This window comes from Furipterus horrens, unplaced genomic scaffold (assembly GCF_987537825.1).
Source record: "Furipterus horrens unplaced genomic scaffold, mFurHor1.1.pri manual_scaffold_8, whole genome shotgun sequence".
NCBI classification, from domain to species: Eukaryota; Metazoa; Chordata; class Mammalia; order Chiroptera; family Furipteridae; genus Furipterus; species Furipterus horrens.
Genome location: NW_028327178.1, coordinates 55,623,820 through 55,640,766, shown reverse-complemented (window position 1 = coordinate 55,640,766; position 16,947 = coordinate 55,623,820). Strand labels below are relative to the sequence as shown.

The window sequence follows — 16,947 nt, the reverse complement described above, 5'->3', positions numbered from 1 at the left end:
TAAATCTAACCAAGTATGTAAAAGAACTATACTTGGAAAATTACAGGATGTTAAAGAAAGAAATTGAAGAAGATACAAATGAGTGAAAGCACATGCCATGTTCATGAATAGTAAGAATTAACATCATTAAAAGGTCCATACTACCAAAAGCAATTCCTATCAAGATTCCCATGTCATATTTCACAGAGTTAGAATAAATATTTCAAAAATTATATGGAACCATGAAAGGTCCCGAATAGCAACAGCAATCTTGAGAAAGAAGAAGAAAGTTTGAGGAATCATGCTACCCAATATCAAACTATACTATAAGGTCATAGTAATCAAAACAGAATAGTACTGGCATAAAAAGAGAGATATAGATCAATGGAACAGAACAGAGAGCCCAGAAATAAACTCACGATAGTCAACTAATACCTGACCAAGAAAGAAAGCACATACAATGAGCTAAAAGTAGTTTATTCAACAAATGGTGTTGGGAAAATTAGACAGATACATGCATAAAAATGAAACTAGACTATCTTTTACACCACACACAAAAATAAATTCAAAATGAATTAAAGACTTAAATATTAAACCCAAAATCATAAAAATCCTAGAAGAAAACATAGGGAGTAAATTCTCAGACACTGCTTGCAGTGATATTTTTTATGATATATCTCCTCAGGTGAGGGAAACAAAAGAAAAAATAAACAAACTGGACTACATCAAACTAAAAAGTTTTTGCACATCAAAGGAAACCATTAACAAAATAAAAAGACAACCCACTGAATGGGAGAATGTATTCGCCAATACATCTGATAAGGGGTTAAGATCCAAAATTTATAAGAACTTATAATACTCAACACACACACACACACACAAAGTCCAATTAAAAAATGGGCAAAGGATCTGAATAAACACATCTCCAAAAAGGACATACAGATGGATAACAGACATATGAAAAGATGCTCATCATCATTAATCATCAGAGAAATGAAAATTAAAACCACAATGAGATATGAGTTCACACCAGTCAGAATGGCTATCAATAAATCAGCGAACTGTAGGGAGCTGCTTTGTGTGATATCGGCAACTGTAGCCTCACTGTGAGCTAGGCCTTGCAAAAGGCCTGTAAGTCTCAACCAGAAAACCAGGAAAGCTGGGGGCAGCCATGACCCAATAATTGCACCAGAGGTCCTTGTGGGAAATCAGGCTTGAAGAACGTATATTATGCTTTGAAGCTTGCTCTGCTCTCCCCTGGTGATCCTCTGGCGCCAGAGAATCCAGCAGACCTTGACCTAAAGCGATCACTGTGCTCATGCCATTGTTATCTGTAATCCCTAGAAGGTGATAGTAACTAAAGTATTAGGGGTTAATCTGTGATTTATGTATCCTGACTGAATACCCCTATACATACGTTTCTCAAGAAAAGGCACAAGGAAAAGGAGTTCGGGGCTTTTCTCCTCTAGAGAGAACAGCCACCTCTCTTCCTCCCAGACATAAATCAGTGTCTGGGTTAACTCATTTCTTCTAATCTGCGATCTCAAAACCTCTGCAGGACAGAGAGTTTCCACTGAGTTGGGGTGTGTCCCCACAAACAACAAGTGCTGCCAAGGATGTGGAAAAGGGCAACCCTTTTGCACTGTTGGTGGGAATGCAAATAGGTGCAGCCACTGTGGAAAGCAGTATGGAATTACCTCAAAAAATTAAAATTGGAACTGCCTTAACACCCAGCGATCCCACTTCTGGGAATTTAACTAAAGAAGCCCAAAACACTAATTTGAAAGAATATAAGCACCCCTATGTTCATTGCTGCATTATTTACAATAGCCAAGATATAGAAGCAGCCCAAGTGTCCATCAGTAGATGAGTGAATAAAACAACTATGGTACCCTTACACAATGGAATAATACTTGGCCATAAAAAAGAAAATTTTACCTTTTGTGACATCATAGATGGATCTGCAGAACATTATGCTAAGTGAAATAAACCAGTCAGAGAAAGACAAATTCCATATGATTTCACTCACATGTGAAATCTAATGAACAAACTGAACTAACAAGCAAAATAGAGGCAAGACTCATAGAGATCATGCTGACAGTTCTGGCAGGAGGGTGGTTTGGGGGTGGAGGGATTGAGTTAAAAGAAAAAGGATTCCTGGACATGGACAACAGTGTGGTGACTGGGAGGAGGGAGGGGGGAGGTGGAAGAGGGTATAAGGTGTATAAATGGTAATGAAAAAACTACAATAAAAATAAATGGACAGGACTTCCAGCCAAGACGGAGGCGTACACAGACACGTGGCGTCTCCCTCCACAACTAAGAAGGAATACAACTAACTCAAAACTAGAAACAACCAGAAGTTCCAGAAAATCAAACTACATGCAAGTCCAGCAAACAAAGATATAAAGAAGAAATACTCATCCAGACAAGCAGGAGGGGCGAAGCCAGGGCGGAGAGGGCATGGTGTGGTGGCGGCAGCAGTGGCAGGCCAGCGGAAAGGGCGGTCACACATTTTAAAACGTCAGGAGGGACACCTGGGGAGCGTTCCCAGCTCCTCACCGGACCTTGCAGCTCACAGTCCCAGCACCGGGGAGAATCAAGCCTCATTGCTTCTGACTGTGCAGACCAGTGGGAGTTGGGATGGAGGCAGAAACAGCTGGTCTCAGCAGAGTCCGCTTGTTTAAAGGGCCTCCACGGTCCTAGAACATCTGCAGACCCACCTATTTTCTGGGAAGGATGGCCAGGGCAGCAGCTAGAGGGGCGCCAGTCCAGAGCGGAAGTGGGAGAGGTGCCTGGAAAAGGGGCAAATACTGGGCAAGCACATACAGCGCCACAACATGGTGAAACAGGTCGCCTGTATTGACAAATCCCTAAGGCTCCGCCCCTTACAACGTAACAAGAATGACAGCTCTACCTGGGATGCAGAGGCAAACAAACACAGGAGCCTGTCAGAATGAGAAGACAGAGAAGTGTAGCCCAAAGAGGGGAACGGATCAGGTTCCAGTGGAAGAACTAAGCGAGGAGGAGAGAGCCAACCTAACAGATGAGGAGATAAGACAATCTAACAGATGCAGAATTCAAAACACTGGTGATAAAGATGCTCACAGGCTTGACAGATATGCTTGAGTACAGCAAATGCATAAGAGAAGGAGTGAAGGCTATGCTGAGTGAAACAAAGGAAAATCCACACAAAACCAATGAAGGGAAGGTAACTGGGGTTCAAATCAATGATTTGGAACATAAAGAAGAAAAAAACAGTTAACCAGTACAGAATAAGGAAGCAAGAATTGAAAAAAAGTGAGGAGAACTTCCCAAATTTTGCTAAGGAGATGGACATACAGGTCTGGGAAGCACGGAGGGTCCGAGGTGAGCTGGACCCAGAGGGGACTGCACCAGGACACATCATGATTGAGAAGCCAAAGGTGAAAGATAAAGACAGAGTCCTGGGGGCAGCAAGAGAGAGGTGGAGAGTTGCCTACAGGGGGGTGCCTATAGGACTATCAGCTGATTTCTCAGAGGACACTTTGCAGGCAGGAAGAGACTGGCAAGCAGTATTCAATGTGATGAAAGGCAACCTGCAACAAGGACTACTCTGTTCATCAAAGCTATCATTTGGAATGGAAGGGCAGATGAAGTGCTTCCCAGACAAGGTAAAGCTAAAGGAGCTCATCATCACCAAGCCATTATTATATGAAATGTCAAAGGGACTTACTTAAGAAAAAGATCAAAACTATGAACACTAAAATGACAACAAACTCACAACTATCAACAACTGAATCTAAAAAATAAAAACAAGATCCACCTAAGCAAACCAGAATAGGCACAGAATCATAGGTATGGGGATCATTTGGACAGTTATCAGCTGGGAGGGGTTTGGGGGAGAAACAGAGATATGGTGCAGGGACTAAGAAGCATAAAGGGTTGGTACAATATAGACAGGGTGATGTTAAGAATAATATAGGAAAGGGTGAAGCCAAAGAACTTATATGCACGACCCACGGACATGAACTAAGCGGGGGGCCGGGGGTGATTACTGGAGGGAAGGGGTGTACTGGGCAGAGGGGAGCAAAGGGGAAAAAAATTGGAACTACTGTAACAACATAATCAATAAAATATACTTAAAAAATAAATAAGTAAATGAACAAACAAAATGATCGCAGGAAAAAAAAATGACATTGGTTATGAAATGGTACATTTTTGTTCCTCTGAAACATTGCTTTGATAAAATTCAGGAATTCTTAAAGATAAATCATTTTTATATTGAATGTGACCTTCATTGTTGCTAAGAATCTTAAGATCTTAGCTGTTATTGTTTGGAATAAATCAGCTACAATTCAGACCAGGCCAGTCTACAATGTTCGCTGTGAAAGAAAGAAGGGCTGAGTCTGTGCTGAGGTGAAAGGTTCACAAAGGCATCAGAGACCTGAGTCAGGTCCTTGCAGTTCCATTTACATGCTCTGTAACCACAAGCAAATCATTGCAGCTGACTGAGCCTACACTTCTCCAACAACACAATTCAATTTATAAAAGGCTTTTGCCAGTAATAATACTGGGTGGGGCAAAAGTAGGTTTATAGTTGTTCGTATAGAAAATAATACAATAATTAATAAATTATAATACAAGAATAAACTTGGTGTTTCACTTGCAGCTGTATTTTATGGTTTCAATCAACAAGTACTCAATAATTATTTATTGAATGAATGATGAATGAATGAATGAATGAAAAAAAAGGATGAAAAAACTAAAAGTTGTTTTGCCTCCAGATGTCCCTCTTGATGGCAGAGAGGACTTTTTGCCACTTATCATTTATCATTTAGTTTTCTGGAGAACAAAAGGTCAAGCCTCAATTCGAGAGGTATAAAGATGTCAGCAAACACAGACGGGCTGAGGTGAGGAGGGGAAGAGCATGGATATGCACACCACTATTCACAAATATTCTCTTGAGGGGCTCTTTTACTGTGATTCAGAGGCCCAAACATCCAGTCTTGATAGACAATCTATTTTAGTTTCTTTTAGCTTTTATTGCCTGTTAACTGAGAAAATACCTCAGAGTTTAGTTAGTCTCAGGAAATTAAATCTTCTGTGTGTCACAACAGATCTGGATGTGGCCCCTGTCTAAGCTGACTTTCTCCCGGAAAGAATAGTACAGAGCAAGGTCTCTGGACTTGGCCACTGGTGCTCAAAATGATCTTTATATGGACTGTAACCTCTTATATATTTATAGGCCTACCTTAGAGGCAAAGGCTTGACATAAATCAGCTGTGGTTTAATTCAGGAATAAAAGACTTTTTCATTTTTCTGGTATACTCTAACTTCTTAGAATATACCTAGTGCATGAGTTTTAATTAGTTTTATATCTTACTAAATGTAAGAACTCTCAAGATCCACTGATTTTGCTTATCAGAGAAAATATGCATGTAGCAGTACAGGAATAAGGCATGAAACAATGCCTAAAACAGGCATGCATATATCTTTTTTTAAAGAATACCTGCCTGCAGAAAAATAAAAGGAGAAAACTGAAGAAGGTAAATAAATGGAATCTTTAATAGCTATCAATTCTTCTGGCCAAACAAAAATTGGATAGTGTTCTAATGGCTTCAGGATTATTTTATCCAGAATAAGTTACATATTAAGGTAGGTGTTAAGACTGTGGGAGAATGCTTAGGATAAAAACAAAATCAGATTAATGAAGACGCTGCTCTTACAAATTCTTAAACTGATTATATTAGTCAGGCTCTTCAGAGTAACAAAACAGGAGAAAGAGAGAGAGAGAGATGAGGAAATGGCTCATACAATTCTGGAGGCTGAGAAGTCCCATGATCTGACATCTGCAAGCTGCAAACCTGGGAAACCCAGTGGTATAATTCCAGTTTGAGTCCAAAGTCCTGAGAACCAGGAAAGCCAATGGTATAAATCCCAGTCAAAGGGCAGAAGAAGACTGATGGCACAGCTGAAGCAAGCATGCAGCAAGAAATGGGGGCAAATTCATTCACCTTTTGTTCTATGCAGACCTTCAATGGACTGGATGATGTTCACCGTCACTGGGAAGGGAAAACTATATATACCAAGTCCACCAACTCAAATGCTAACCTCACCTGGAAACACACTCACAGACACGCCCAGAAATGTTAATCTGGGCACCCCTTGGCCCTGTCAAATTTACACAGAAATATCATACTGACGACAAGCTAAACATCTTAGGCACCCAAAGTATGAAAGCTTTCCTATGAAGAACCATGGACATAAGGGAATCCTCCATTCTTCTTTCTCTCAAGGATCATGGGACAAAGGTCTCTGATAATCATGGGGAAACGAAGTCATCCAGTGTGATGATATTCAATGGAAAGAATGGATGCCCCCGCCAGCAAAGAGGAGGCATCAACTGGCAGGGCCCTGCTTGCTCCTCCAGCTACAATCAGGAGCACTGAAAGTCTTTGCCAGTGATATGGTCCCACCCAGTTCCTGAGCCCACATCCACCCGAGCATAAGAACTACACAACTAGATGTGGGAAAGCTACACATATAGGGCAGGGACTCAGTCTTGTAGTCCTAAACCAAACATACGAAATGTCCCAGTGGTTCCCCACAGGTTGGCGTACCTCTCATGTGATCCTTCAATGTTCATATGAAAGGCTGGGATATAGTGTGGTTCTTCTTTAAGAAGGAGGAAGCCTATTCTAGAACATAATTCTTCACCCCAAGAAGCTCAGGCACCCAACTTCAGCAAGGAAGAGTTTACATGTGATGGTCTGCAATCCGGCTGTTCTCTCCACCACTCTGTCTCTCCATGGCAGTCCCATGACACAGGACTGAGCACAGCTGGATCTACAAGTGAGTAGAGATCTCTAAGACAGGGATAGATGGATCCTGGATGATTGTACCAATGATTTATCTGTTTTTTACTTTGCAAAATTTTTTAAATTTTATTTTTCAACTTGTTTACATTCAATATTATTTTGTTTTAGTTTCAAGTGTACAGCATAATGGTTAGATAATCGTTACAACGTGTCGCCACTCCCAATATTTCCAGTACCCACCTAGCACCGTACGTTATTACAATATTATTGACTATAATACCTATGCTATACTTTACATCCCCATGACTAGTCTGTAACTACCAATTTGTACTTCTTACTCCCCTCACCTTTTTCACCCAGTCCCCTAACCCTCCTCTACTCTGGTAACCATCAGTCTGTTCTCTGTATCTATGAGTCTGCTTTGCAAAGTTTTATAGTGGACAACTAGCCATTCTTAACCACAGTCCTATTTATGTTTTCTCCACTAAAAACTAAAGTTCACAAAAGATGGAGTCAATGTTTTTTTTTTAATTGAACCCTATAAATTAAAGACAGATAACATTCCTAAAGAAGATGTAAAGTTAAGTGACTAGACAATTAGCCCATTAATAATACTAAATCTTACTTATATTTTCACATTTATGAATCCTTGAACAGTTTAATGTGTTACAATCTGTAATACTAGATTAATCCCTTCTAACACTATAAGAGTTATCACAAATACTATTATACACCTCACATAATCTCTCAGTTTATCCATCTATACAAGAGGGACAAATGAGAAAATAAATATTATGTGATTTAAGTCCTTAAGAACTCAACCATTATAATGCTCTGGAACTGAATTATTTTACTCTTAGAACTCAGAATAATATAATACAATCTTAGAGTATATTCAAAACAATTGCTAAACAGGCCTAGTGTTGGAGTCCTTATCGTCGTCGGCGGCAGCCGTCCGTCTCGAAAGACGATGGTGTAGCTTCTTAAGAGTCTATCTGCACCGCCGAGAGTGGTTGTGCAGTCCGACTCGGGAGTGACACGGTATCTGTCTCCTCCCGTGTTGAATCGACATCTTGCGATGACGCTGGAGTGTCCTCTCCAGTGAAGCTGAAGCTACAGAGCCTGGGCAGGGTGATATGGAGGGTCTGCTGTTGCCCATGCAGCAGACCCCCCCTCTCTTCGCAGCTGAAGGGTCCAAGGGAAAGACGGAGTCAATACAGCTTGGCTTCAGGTGCGCTGCAGGAGTTGCCGGTGTTGACTACAACGTCAAACTGCCTTAGGGACTCCGGCTCCGGATTTTCTGTCGGGGTTTACTCCCTTAGCCTTTCCCCTGAAGAGGTATCACCCTGGCTGGTTTGGCTCAGTGGATTGAGCGTCGGCCTGCGAGCTAAGTGTCGCTGGTTCGATCTTCCAGTCAGGGCACATCAGAGAAGGAAAACTCTGATTCCAAAAAAAAACCTCCGCTGCCTTGCGGCATACCTCTTCAGGGGAGTCCTTAAAGTAATGTGGAAAATACCAAGCAGTAGAGCATTCGGAATTGTTGCAGAGCCTGAGTTCCTTATGAAGTCCAACTGGGTTTCTAAAAACGCCCAACTGCAAATTTCCAAAGGATTAGATGCTGCTGTTTCCACAGTGTTTTAGTTCTTCTGCCAAAGTCTGTCCATGTTTATTTTCTTCTGGGTGGCGCTGTAAATGCTTCTAAGTAGGACAATGGTATCGGTAGTTGTATCATTATTGCTTTTGTTAGTGTCACCAAACAAAGGACAGAAGGTATGAGCAATTGCCACGGTTGGTAGGACTATTATTATGACCCTTGATTCACCTTGTAGCAGTGGTTTCTAAAATATTTTCTTTGTAATCACAATATTGTGTTAATTCCCTATGGATCCTCTTTTAAAGATTATTCAAATAGTATTATTTCAGCAATGTTTTAGTGTGAAATAGCCAAAGTTGGACAACTGGCCTTATCATCAGTTAAATTCTCCTTTGCTATAAATTTGAAAGAGTTTTAGTGTAAACAACTCTAATATAGATGGCCAAAGTAAGTCTTTCAATTTCTGTAAATTCTTATGCATTAAACAGATATGGAATAGACATTTATAGGTATAATTTGGGCTAACATGATGGAAGGTGATTAAAAGAGATCATTTCACTTTAGTTATCTGAAATTGAGGTTGGGCATTTGCCTATTTTATTCTGGGTTATATTCTACTTACATTTAGCTAAAGAACTACAAAACTGCTATATTTTATCAATTAAAAAGAAACCCACAGAACACAATTAGAATTGCTACAGAAGTACATCTTCAGTTCAAAATGTGAGAGGAATCTAAACTGATAATTATTGCCATTCCACCTTCTTCATGAAATAGAGTATTTATTTTGGAGATAATAAGAATAGTACCTGGTCATTTATCTGGTGGTTTCTAGGTCTATATTAGATTTTCTTAAAACTCTATAATTACAAATGATTAAACTAAAATGAGCTATCCAGGTATATTTTGCCTTCATTAAACTAATATAATCACTGTTTTTTTAATTGATCTTCTATTAATTATTCTCAATTGCAGGAAGTTTAAATTACTGGCATTTTCTCTGAAATATTCAGTCATCTGATTCTAATTTATACCAAGTCCATCCCTCATAATTAAGTTCCATATAAAATCAGAACAGCAATAATAGTAAGAATTTGGGATCCTCCTACATAATATGAGAGCAGATTATGGAGAAAATGAATAAGCCTACTCAACAAAGTCAAATCATCACAGCCAGGGCATGAGACAAGAATGTAACTAGTATTCACAGGCTAAGAGTACATTATTTATCCAAAAGATGTCCCCCACCACCTCACCCACCTTCCAAAATGAAACAGAATTCATTTTTCACATCTCTATATCAGATACAAACCTGGAGATAAAGAATGCAAGTCCTACTTTATCCTTACCTTTGATCATGTATTAATAAAGTAATATTTTTTAAAATGCATTTATGAAAGATTGATTACAAAGCTTTTGAGAGTTCTCAATTTCTAATGGCAGAACCTCAACAGTAAAATCTTTCTAAATACATTTAGAGATGGGGCAAAATTCTTTTTTTCCCAGCTTTATTGAGGCATGATTAACAAATAGGGGGAAATTCTTAAAAGTACTTCTAAGTAGTTATAGAAGAAAGGCAGGATATTAGGTCAGGGGATTTTGAAACCAGGAGTCCACTGGCCAAAATAACACAAATTGAAGGCTGACTATAACATGCACTATTTGAACTAATGTTTTTAGATGGTATATACAAGAATGAGAGTGAGTTGCAACAGGCCTTAGGCATCTAGATATAGTCAGGAAATACTTTGGATAATGAGTATAACCAAGGAAAAAAATCTCTAAGGCTGCACTGATGAGTTAAAAGGATACACAGTACTAAATGTTAAAGCTTAACCACTGTTTTCTGACAACTCGTGAGACACAGATAAAAACTTGACAACAGAATAGGTAATCATCATAAGACAAAGTTACATATTTGTGGCTTTCACACCATTTCAGAAGACCTGCTCTCTTTTTCATTCTATATCTTTGGGATAATCTTGCCATATGCTGATGACTCCCAAATCTCCCAGACTCAGACTGCCATCTAACTACTCTCTAGCCATATCTTCATGGATGTCCTAGGCCTATCAGTTAAGGAGTCTCACCCTGAGGGAGCTCCATCTCCTAGGTTGCTTATCTAAACTCATATCATCATCTCATTTACCCAAGACTTAAGCCCAAAGTCATTCTGGAAGCCACATTCACTCCCTCCTCTCTGACACAGCTGCCTAGTTCAGGCCTTTCCACGTCTGCCTTGAAAGAATCTCCTCATTAGTCTTTCCGGCTAGTCTTAGCTTCTATTTCTCCCCTCCATTCACTCCTGCCCATGGTCAGCAGACTTGACTTCCCTAAACACATATCTAATGACATTTTCCCAGAAAAGCCCAAAATAGTACTCATTACTTTACAGGATAGTCTACACACAGCATTCAAATACTTTATTGTCTGGCCCCAACTTTCTTTTCCAACCTTATCTTTATCTGTCACCTTTCTTCCTATGTCCCCCTACATCCCAACCATACTTGCTATTCCCTCTAATACACTGTTAGTTTTCCACATCTCTGCAATTGTGTAAGCCTTCCCCTGTGCTCAGAATCATATCTCCTTACATTTGTCCACCTGGAAAATGACAGTTCATGCTTTAACACCCACTTCAAATGTCACTACCTATGTGAGCAAATCCACAAACCTTTCTAGACAGGTGTACATAAATACCTCTGCCCTGAATCCCGTCAGCACAATATGTTAAATATATGTCACTACAGATTATGACCAAACAACATACTTGCGGGTCTTCTCCATCAGCTCGTGAGTCCCTCTGTAAGGCAGAGCGTTTCCCATTCATCTTTGTGCCCAAATCCCCTGTAGAGTGCCCAGCACATAGCTGGAGCTCTGTATGTATGTGTTAAAGATAAATTTTTATCAAAAACAGCTGGTTGTGATTCTTTGTCTTTTCCCACTGCTCCTCTTCCAACAACAGCTTCTTTGTCTTGGTAACATAAACATCTCCATATTACTTTTAAAAGCCAGCATTTCCCCACATGGAGATGAGCTTCTCTATCCTCTCACATATTAGTTTTATTTCTTGATTTGATGGGACATTTCATGCACTAAAGAAAATGGAGGCACAGTAAATAGGAACCTACCCTTATAAGCTGCCATACCACGCAGATGGCACTGCAATGATTTCATACCATAAACTTAACATGGAAACCTTCCTACTCCATATGATTGTTTTATCTCATTCCCATAAAAATCTTGAAGAATTCTTATCATAAGTAATGTATTATTATCTTAAAAGGTCACAATTTAAAATATTTCTAATTTTCAGAAAAAAACAAGAGTCTGGCCAGAAATGTTCTCACTTTCCCATTTCTTCACATTTCCTGATTGCATTCCCTATGCGCAGCCTTGACAACACAAGAACAACTTGCAGACCAAATGAGCTGTTCCTGGAAGTCAGTTATCTGGCCCTACCCGGAGTCTTGTCTAAAAACTAACCCCACTCAGAAATGTGTACTAGAGGCTTGCTAGCCTCTAATAATATTTATTACCTCTGCAATAAAGCAGAGCTCTCAATTCTGTCCTGTCTTTTACTTCCCTTTAATTAGTTCATATTTGTAAATCTTGTAATTTCAAGTAGATCATCTCCACTCTTCAGTACACCTTTTTCTGAATCTTTAATGGTATCTAATTGAGAGTATACTTTAAAAGAATAAGTTTGGAAAGTTTAATTTTTTAAAAAAGGAGGATATCCAAAAAAACTGAAAGCAGGGACTCAAAGAGATATTTGGACACCCATGTATATAGCAACATTATTCACAATAGCCAAAGGTAGAAGCAAGCCTAGGGTCCATTGATAGGCAAGTGAATAAATAAAATGTGGCCTATCTATACAATTAAATATTATTTATTTCTAAAACACAAGGAAACTCTGACATATGCTACAACACGGATAAGCCTTGAGGACATATGCTAAGTGAAATAAGCCAACCACAAAAACACAAATACTGTATGATGCCACTTATATAAGGTACCTAGAGCAGTCAAGTTCACAGAGACAGAATAATGGTGGCTGCCAGGGGCTGTGACAGGGGGAATGGGGCATTAGTGTTCAATGGATAAAGAGTTTGAGTTTTCAAGATGATGGATGCTGGTGATAGTTGTACAACAATGTGAATGTAGTTCACCGAACTGTATGATTAAAAATGATTAAAACATACTGTTTTCCACACAGCAGCTGTACCATTTTTCATTCTCACCAGCGCTGCACAATGGTTCCAAACACTTCATTTATGTTTATATTACCACAATTTTTTTAAAAGGAGAAGCAGAACATTTGAGAACCAATTGAAGATCAAAAACTAAATATCACAATAGGAGGTGGTAACAAGTTCTCTAATGAAGACTCAAAAGCACCTTTCTATCTTGCAGAGCACTAAAAAACACTTCACAAACCCACACAGACCCAGGAAACAACTTTTTCAAAATGATTTAAGAATCTCATGCATTTTCTTATTTTTATGAAATTAATGGGAGTACAGAGAGATGAAGAGTAATGTGATGAGATGTATGGCAGTTGCCAGACTAACACCACAGGAAGTAGAACTCCCTGCCCAGTCACTGTACTGGATAAATGCAGCTCAGCCCAAGTTTAGAAGTAAAGAAAGCCAAAAGCATCATTATTCTTGGAATATAACAGCAGGTAAAATGTTAGATCAGTACAGAACCTACAACTTTTAAAAAGTAAACGTACACAGAACAATATGGTGATTACAGAGAGAAGGGGGGTGGAGGAGGTAGAAGATGATAAAAAAGGGATAAATGGTGATAGAGGGAGACTTGACTTGGGGTGGTGAGCACACAACACAATACACAGATGATGTATTGTAGAATTGTACACCTGAAACCTATATAATTTTATTAATCAGTGTCACCGCAATAAATTCAATTAAAAAATGCAAATGTAGACTGAGGTTGCAGAGTGTTTAGGATGAGTCCTCCCTGCCCTAATGTCCAATCTCCAAAGCACTGCCTTACTTTCTGCTATGAGAGACGGCAAAGTGACCATCATAACTGACGAACCTAGCAACACCATGGCTTCCCTAGCTATATATATGGACTCAACAGAAAACCTTCTGTTCCTATGTAGAATATGCAGCCCAGGCAGTATGAGCACCCCTGCTGACCCGTCCTATACACTCTCCTACCCAGTCATTTAGCAACTATAATGTTTTGTATTTATAAATTACCTATATACCTATTCAGCAATCCCATCTCTCTGGTCAGAGAGAAGGCATGGAAGCAGAGCATTGCTGAGCAGTCCAAAGTCCACAGTGTTTTGTAAAAACTGAGATGAAGCACTCATTGCCTGACATTTCCTTCATTCTCCTCTGGACAAGCATTCCCCTGAGTTCACTATCATAATCCCCAGGTGCAGAAAAATGTGTAGAACAATGGCAAAGGAGATCCCAGGAAAAGAAGTGGGAAAGTGTTTATTACATTTCAGGCTGAAGCCACACAGACCCCAGATACCCTGTGTGCAGCAGGCACCTCTCTGATGCACTGAACTTCCAAACTTAACCAAGCACCACCACCTAGTCTTCAGTAGGAATCATACCCAACACAAAAACAAGTATTATATGAAGTTCAAGAAGAAGACCTGCAACAGAAAAACCTCACTAGAAACCTTTAAGGGTCCTCTGTAGTACTGTTAGATTACACAATTTATAACTAGATCTGTCTCTTCCCTCTGCCTGTCCTCTTCAATCCTGTCAATGTGTCCCTCTGCCCACACTCATTATATATTTCCAAAATGATTATCCAAGCTAAATGCACTTTATGCCTCATTCTCTACTGCAAACATTCTTAGCCTTTTTGAAGGTCAAAATATTACTGCGAATTGCACTAAATCCCTGGCTTTCTCTGTAGAAATAGGCACAATTTCAAGAAATTCACTTAAGTCCTGTGTCCCCTGGGCATTAAAAACCTCTGTCCCAGTGACTGCCTCTTTTCCTTTCAGCATTGAATTTGAGAAATACTCGGCAACCTACCTCTATCTGTAAGAATTATGTAACCCATAGCAAATTTCAAGAATCCATAAGGACTCATTTTGAAGGAGTGGCCCATCAACCCCACTGATATGAAGACTATAGGAGGAGGTCATCTCTGATGGACTCAAGAGGTTCAGCCAGTATGACACGCAGCAGCCCTGAAGGGCACCTCCCACTCCCAGATTACGATTCCTGCTCTCAGTGACTGTCCTCACACATGTACCAATGTGACTTTGTGGGGGCCGCTAAGACTCAGTCTGTTACAACTGGCATCAGTTGCCAGAGGCAAGTCATCACAAGAACCTGACCTTGATAAGCACATTTTACACTTGAGTGCTGTTCATCCGGGTGACACCAAGCAGGGAGCAGGGAGGCAGGAAGACAGACAGAGACAGGGCCAGAGCATGCTGCCAGGCACTGCCCTCACCCGACAGGCTGCAGAAGCTACCTCACCTACACAGAGGGACTAAGCTCACAAAGCCAAATTTTTGAGCTGCTTCTGAGAATCCCATAAAAAGCAATGCTATTTCTAACCTCCCGCACCATGGAAAAATACGCATGCCACCAAGCAACCCAAAATCTCTGAACGGTTTATTCTTATACTCTTCCCCATGCCCCGCACCCAAACCTCCCCCACAAAAATTTCAGGAGGAAAATTTGCTAGCTTTTTAGCAGTTTGATGCTGTTGTGCTATAAAGCTGCTGGCATGTTTGGTTTTTAAGCAAAAATTACAGGTGTTTTTCTAATACAACTCTGAATTCATAAGAAAACAATAGTCTAATAACAGAAGGACAGAATCCAACAAATAGGCAGAGAAAAATTCCCAAGTTGTCAGGTCACAGACAGAAATGACAGAAGTAACAAGTTTCTCTTCACAGCCTCTGAAAGTGGTGTGCCTGCCTCTGGGCTTTCCCCTTTGCACTGCTGTTTCTTCTTAATTAAAACATGGCGCATAGCATCCCTGCCATTGCCGAGTTTCAATTTTTTGATAGTGCACTCTTAACCTTAAAGTGGAAGAACGAGGGAAAACAGTGACATGGAGCTCAGCTCTGAGTGCCCAGATGCTGCATAGACATGGAGCAGGCAGGAGGGAGAGCCTGAATAAGGCCTGGAGAACCCTTCTGGTTGGCTCTCAGAAGCCAAGGGAGACTCCAAAACTAGTCTACCTCAGATCTGTCCCAGGACTCCACCTACTGGGAACCTTGGCATTATTCCCCTGATGACAACCTGGAAGGCACTGACCTACAACTGCCCAGCTTCTCACATAGATGGGAAGTCTTACCCTAACTGTAAGGCAGAGTCTAAATCCTCCTTCAACTTAGGGAACCCCCAGCACAATCTGGTCATTTATTTATACCACAGCTCTGAATGTTTTTGTTTGATCACAATTTCACGGTTTAATCTATTTTATTGTACACTACCAAGGATACATTCAGAGAAAATAAGTATTTATTTACCAGTGAAGACATCAGGGACCTACACTCAAAGGTGACACTTCTCCCAGCACTACCGATCCTCTTTGATTTACCTTGAAAGTTTAAATGTAATGCAAGTACAGGAAGCCCTAATCAGGGATGCACAGTCTATATCTAAGGTTATTTTTCAATTGCTGGAGCATTTACCCTCTGAGATCACAGGTCTTACACTGAAAGACTTTCAAATGGCTCCCTGGTCTCAACATACACTTCAAATCCCATAAGGAGCTTGAAGAAATCCCACCTAAACCTTTCTTATCTGTGTTGAGAGCCAACCAAATCTGAATTTGAGATTTCATTCTCCCCTGAAGAGAACAGGAAATGCTGTGAGAACTTGAATAATGACGTCTTCACCTCCATCCCAGCAGCTGCGGGCTCAGCTGAGTGAGCAGCAGCAGCACCCCGCTACACCTGGCTCCAGCACCATGCCTCGTGAAACTCCTCAGCAGACCTCCTCAGTCCGGAGAGAGGACAGGAAGATCTGTGCCTCTGCTCTCTCGTCCTCTGATTCTGTCAGCACATGGTCCTTGGATAAGAGCTAGCATTTGGATGGGAAATGATAACTAACATTTTCCTGGGCGCCTCCTGGGACTCAAATGCCGAATTAGGCACCTTCACAGGAATTTTACAAGATAAATGTTACCCCGTTTAAATATGAGAAAAACCTGAGACTCAGAGAGCGTTAGGACTTGCCAGAGAAATGAAGTGGATAAAAATGTCAAGGACAGAATCTGAGGCTAAGGTGTGTTTCTGACTACACCTTATAAATGTTACAGGGAAAAAAGGCATCTGTCTTCAGATTTATTAAGGCGGTCGAAATTTTAAAATACATGTAATAACAAACTAAACTTGGGGACACAGCCCCATCTTAAAACCAACTTCCAAACAATTCAGTGTACAGTAAGACAGGCACACTCTGCAGTTAATGCAAAAATTCAGACCTCATTGCACCTTCCAAGCCAAGCAAACAGAGCAGAGTGGTAATGCTACCTGTCCATCTTACCAGACTTAGAAACATCTCCTGGTCCAGCTGTGAGCTCTAAGGGACAGGACTTTACAAG

At 40.4% G+C, this 16,947-nt stretch overlaps 1 protein-coding gene across 5 annotated transcripts in view; it reads right to left on the bottom strand.

The window, feature by feature from the left end:
* The window catches only part of LDLRAD4 (low density lipoprotein receptor class A domain containing 4), a 564,232-nt gene that overhangs the window by 477,407 nt on the left and 69,878 nt on the right, over positions 1–16,947 (bottom strand). For 3 of the 5 annotated variants that reach the window (XM_090285860.1, XM_090285861.1, XM_090285862.1), the window contains one exon: positions 6,582–6,807. The exons of the other annotated variants lie outside the window; for them this stretch is intronic. The gene's annotated coding sequence lies outside the window, so the exon portion shown is untranslated. The remainder of the gene's footprint in view (positions 1–6,581; positions 6,808–16,947) is intronic. 5 annotated transcript variants of the gene reach the window in all.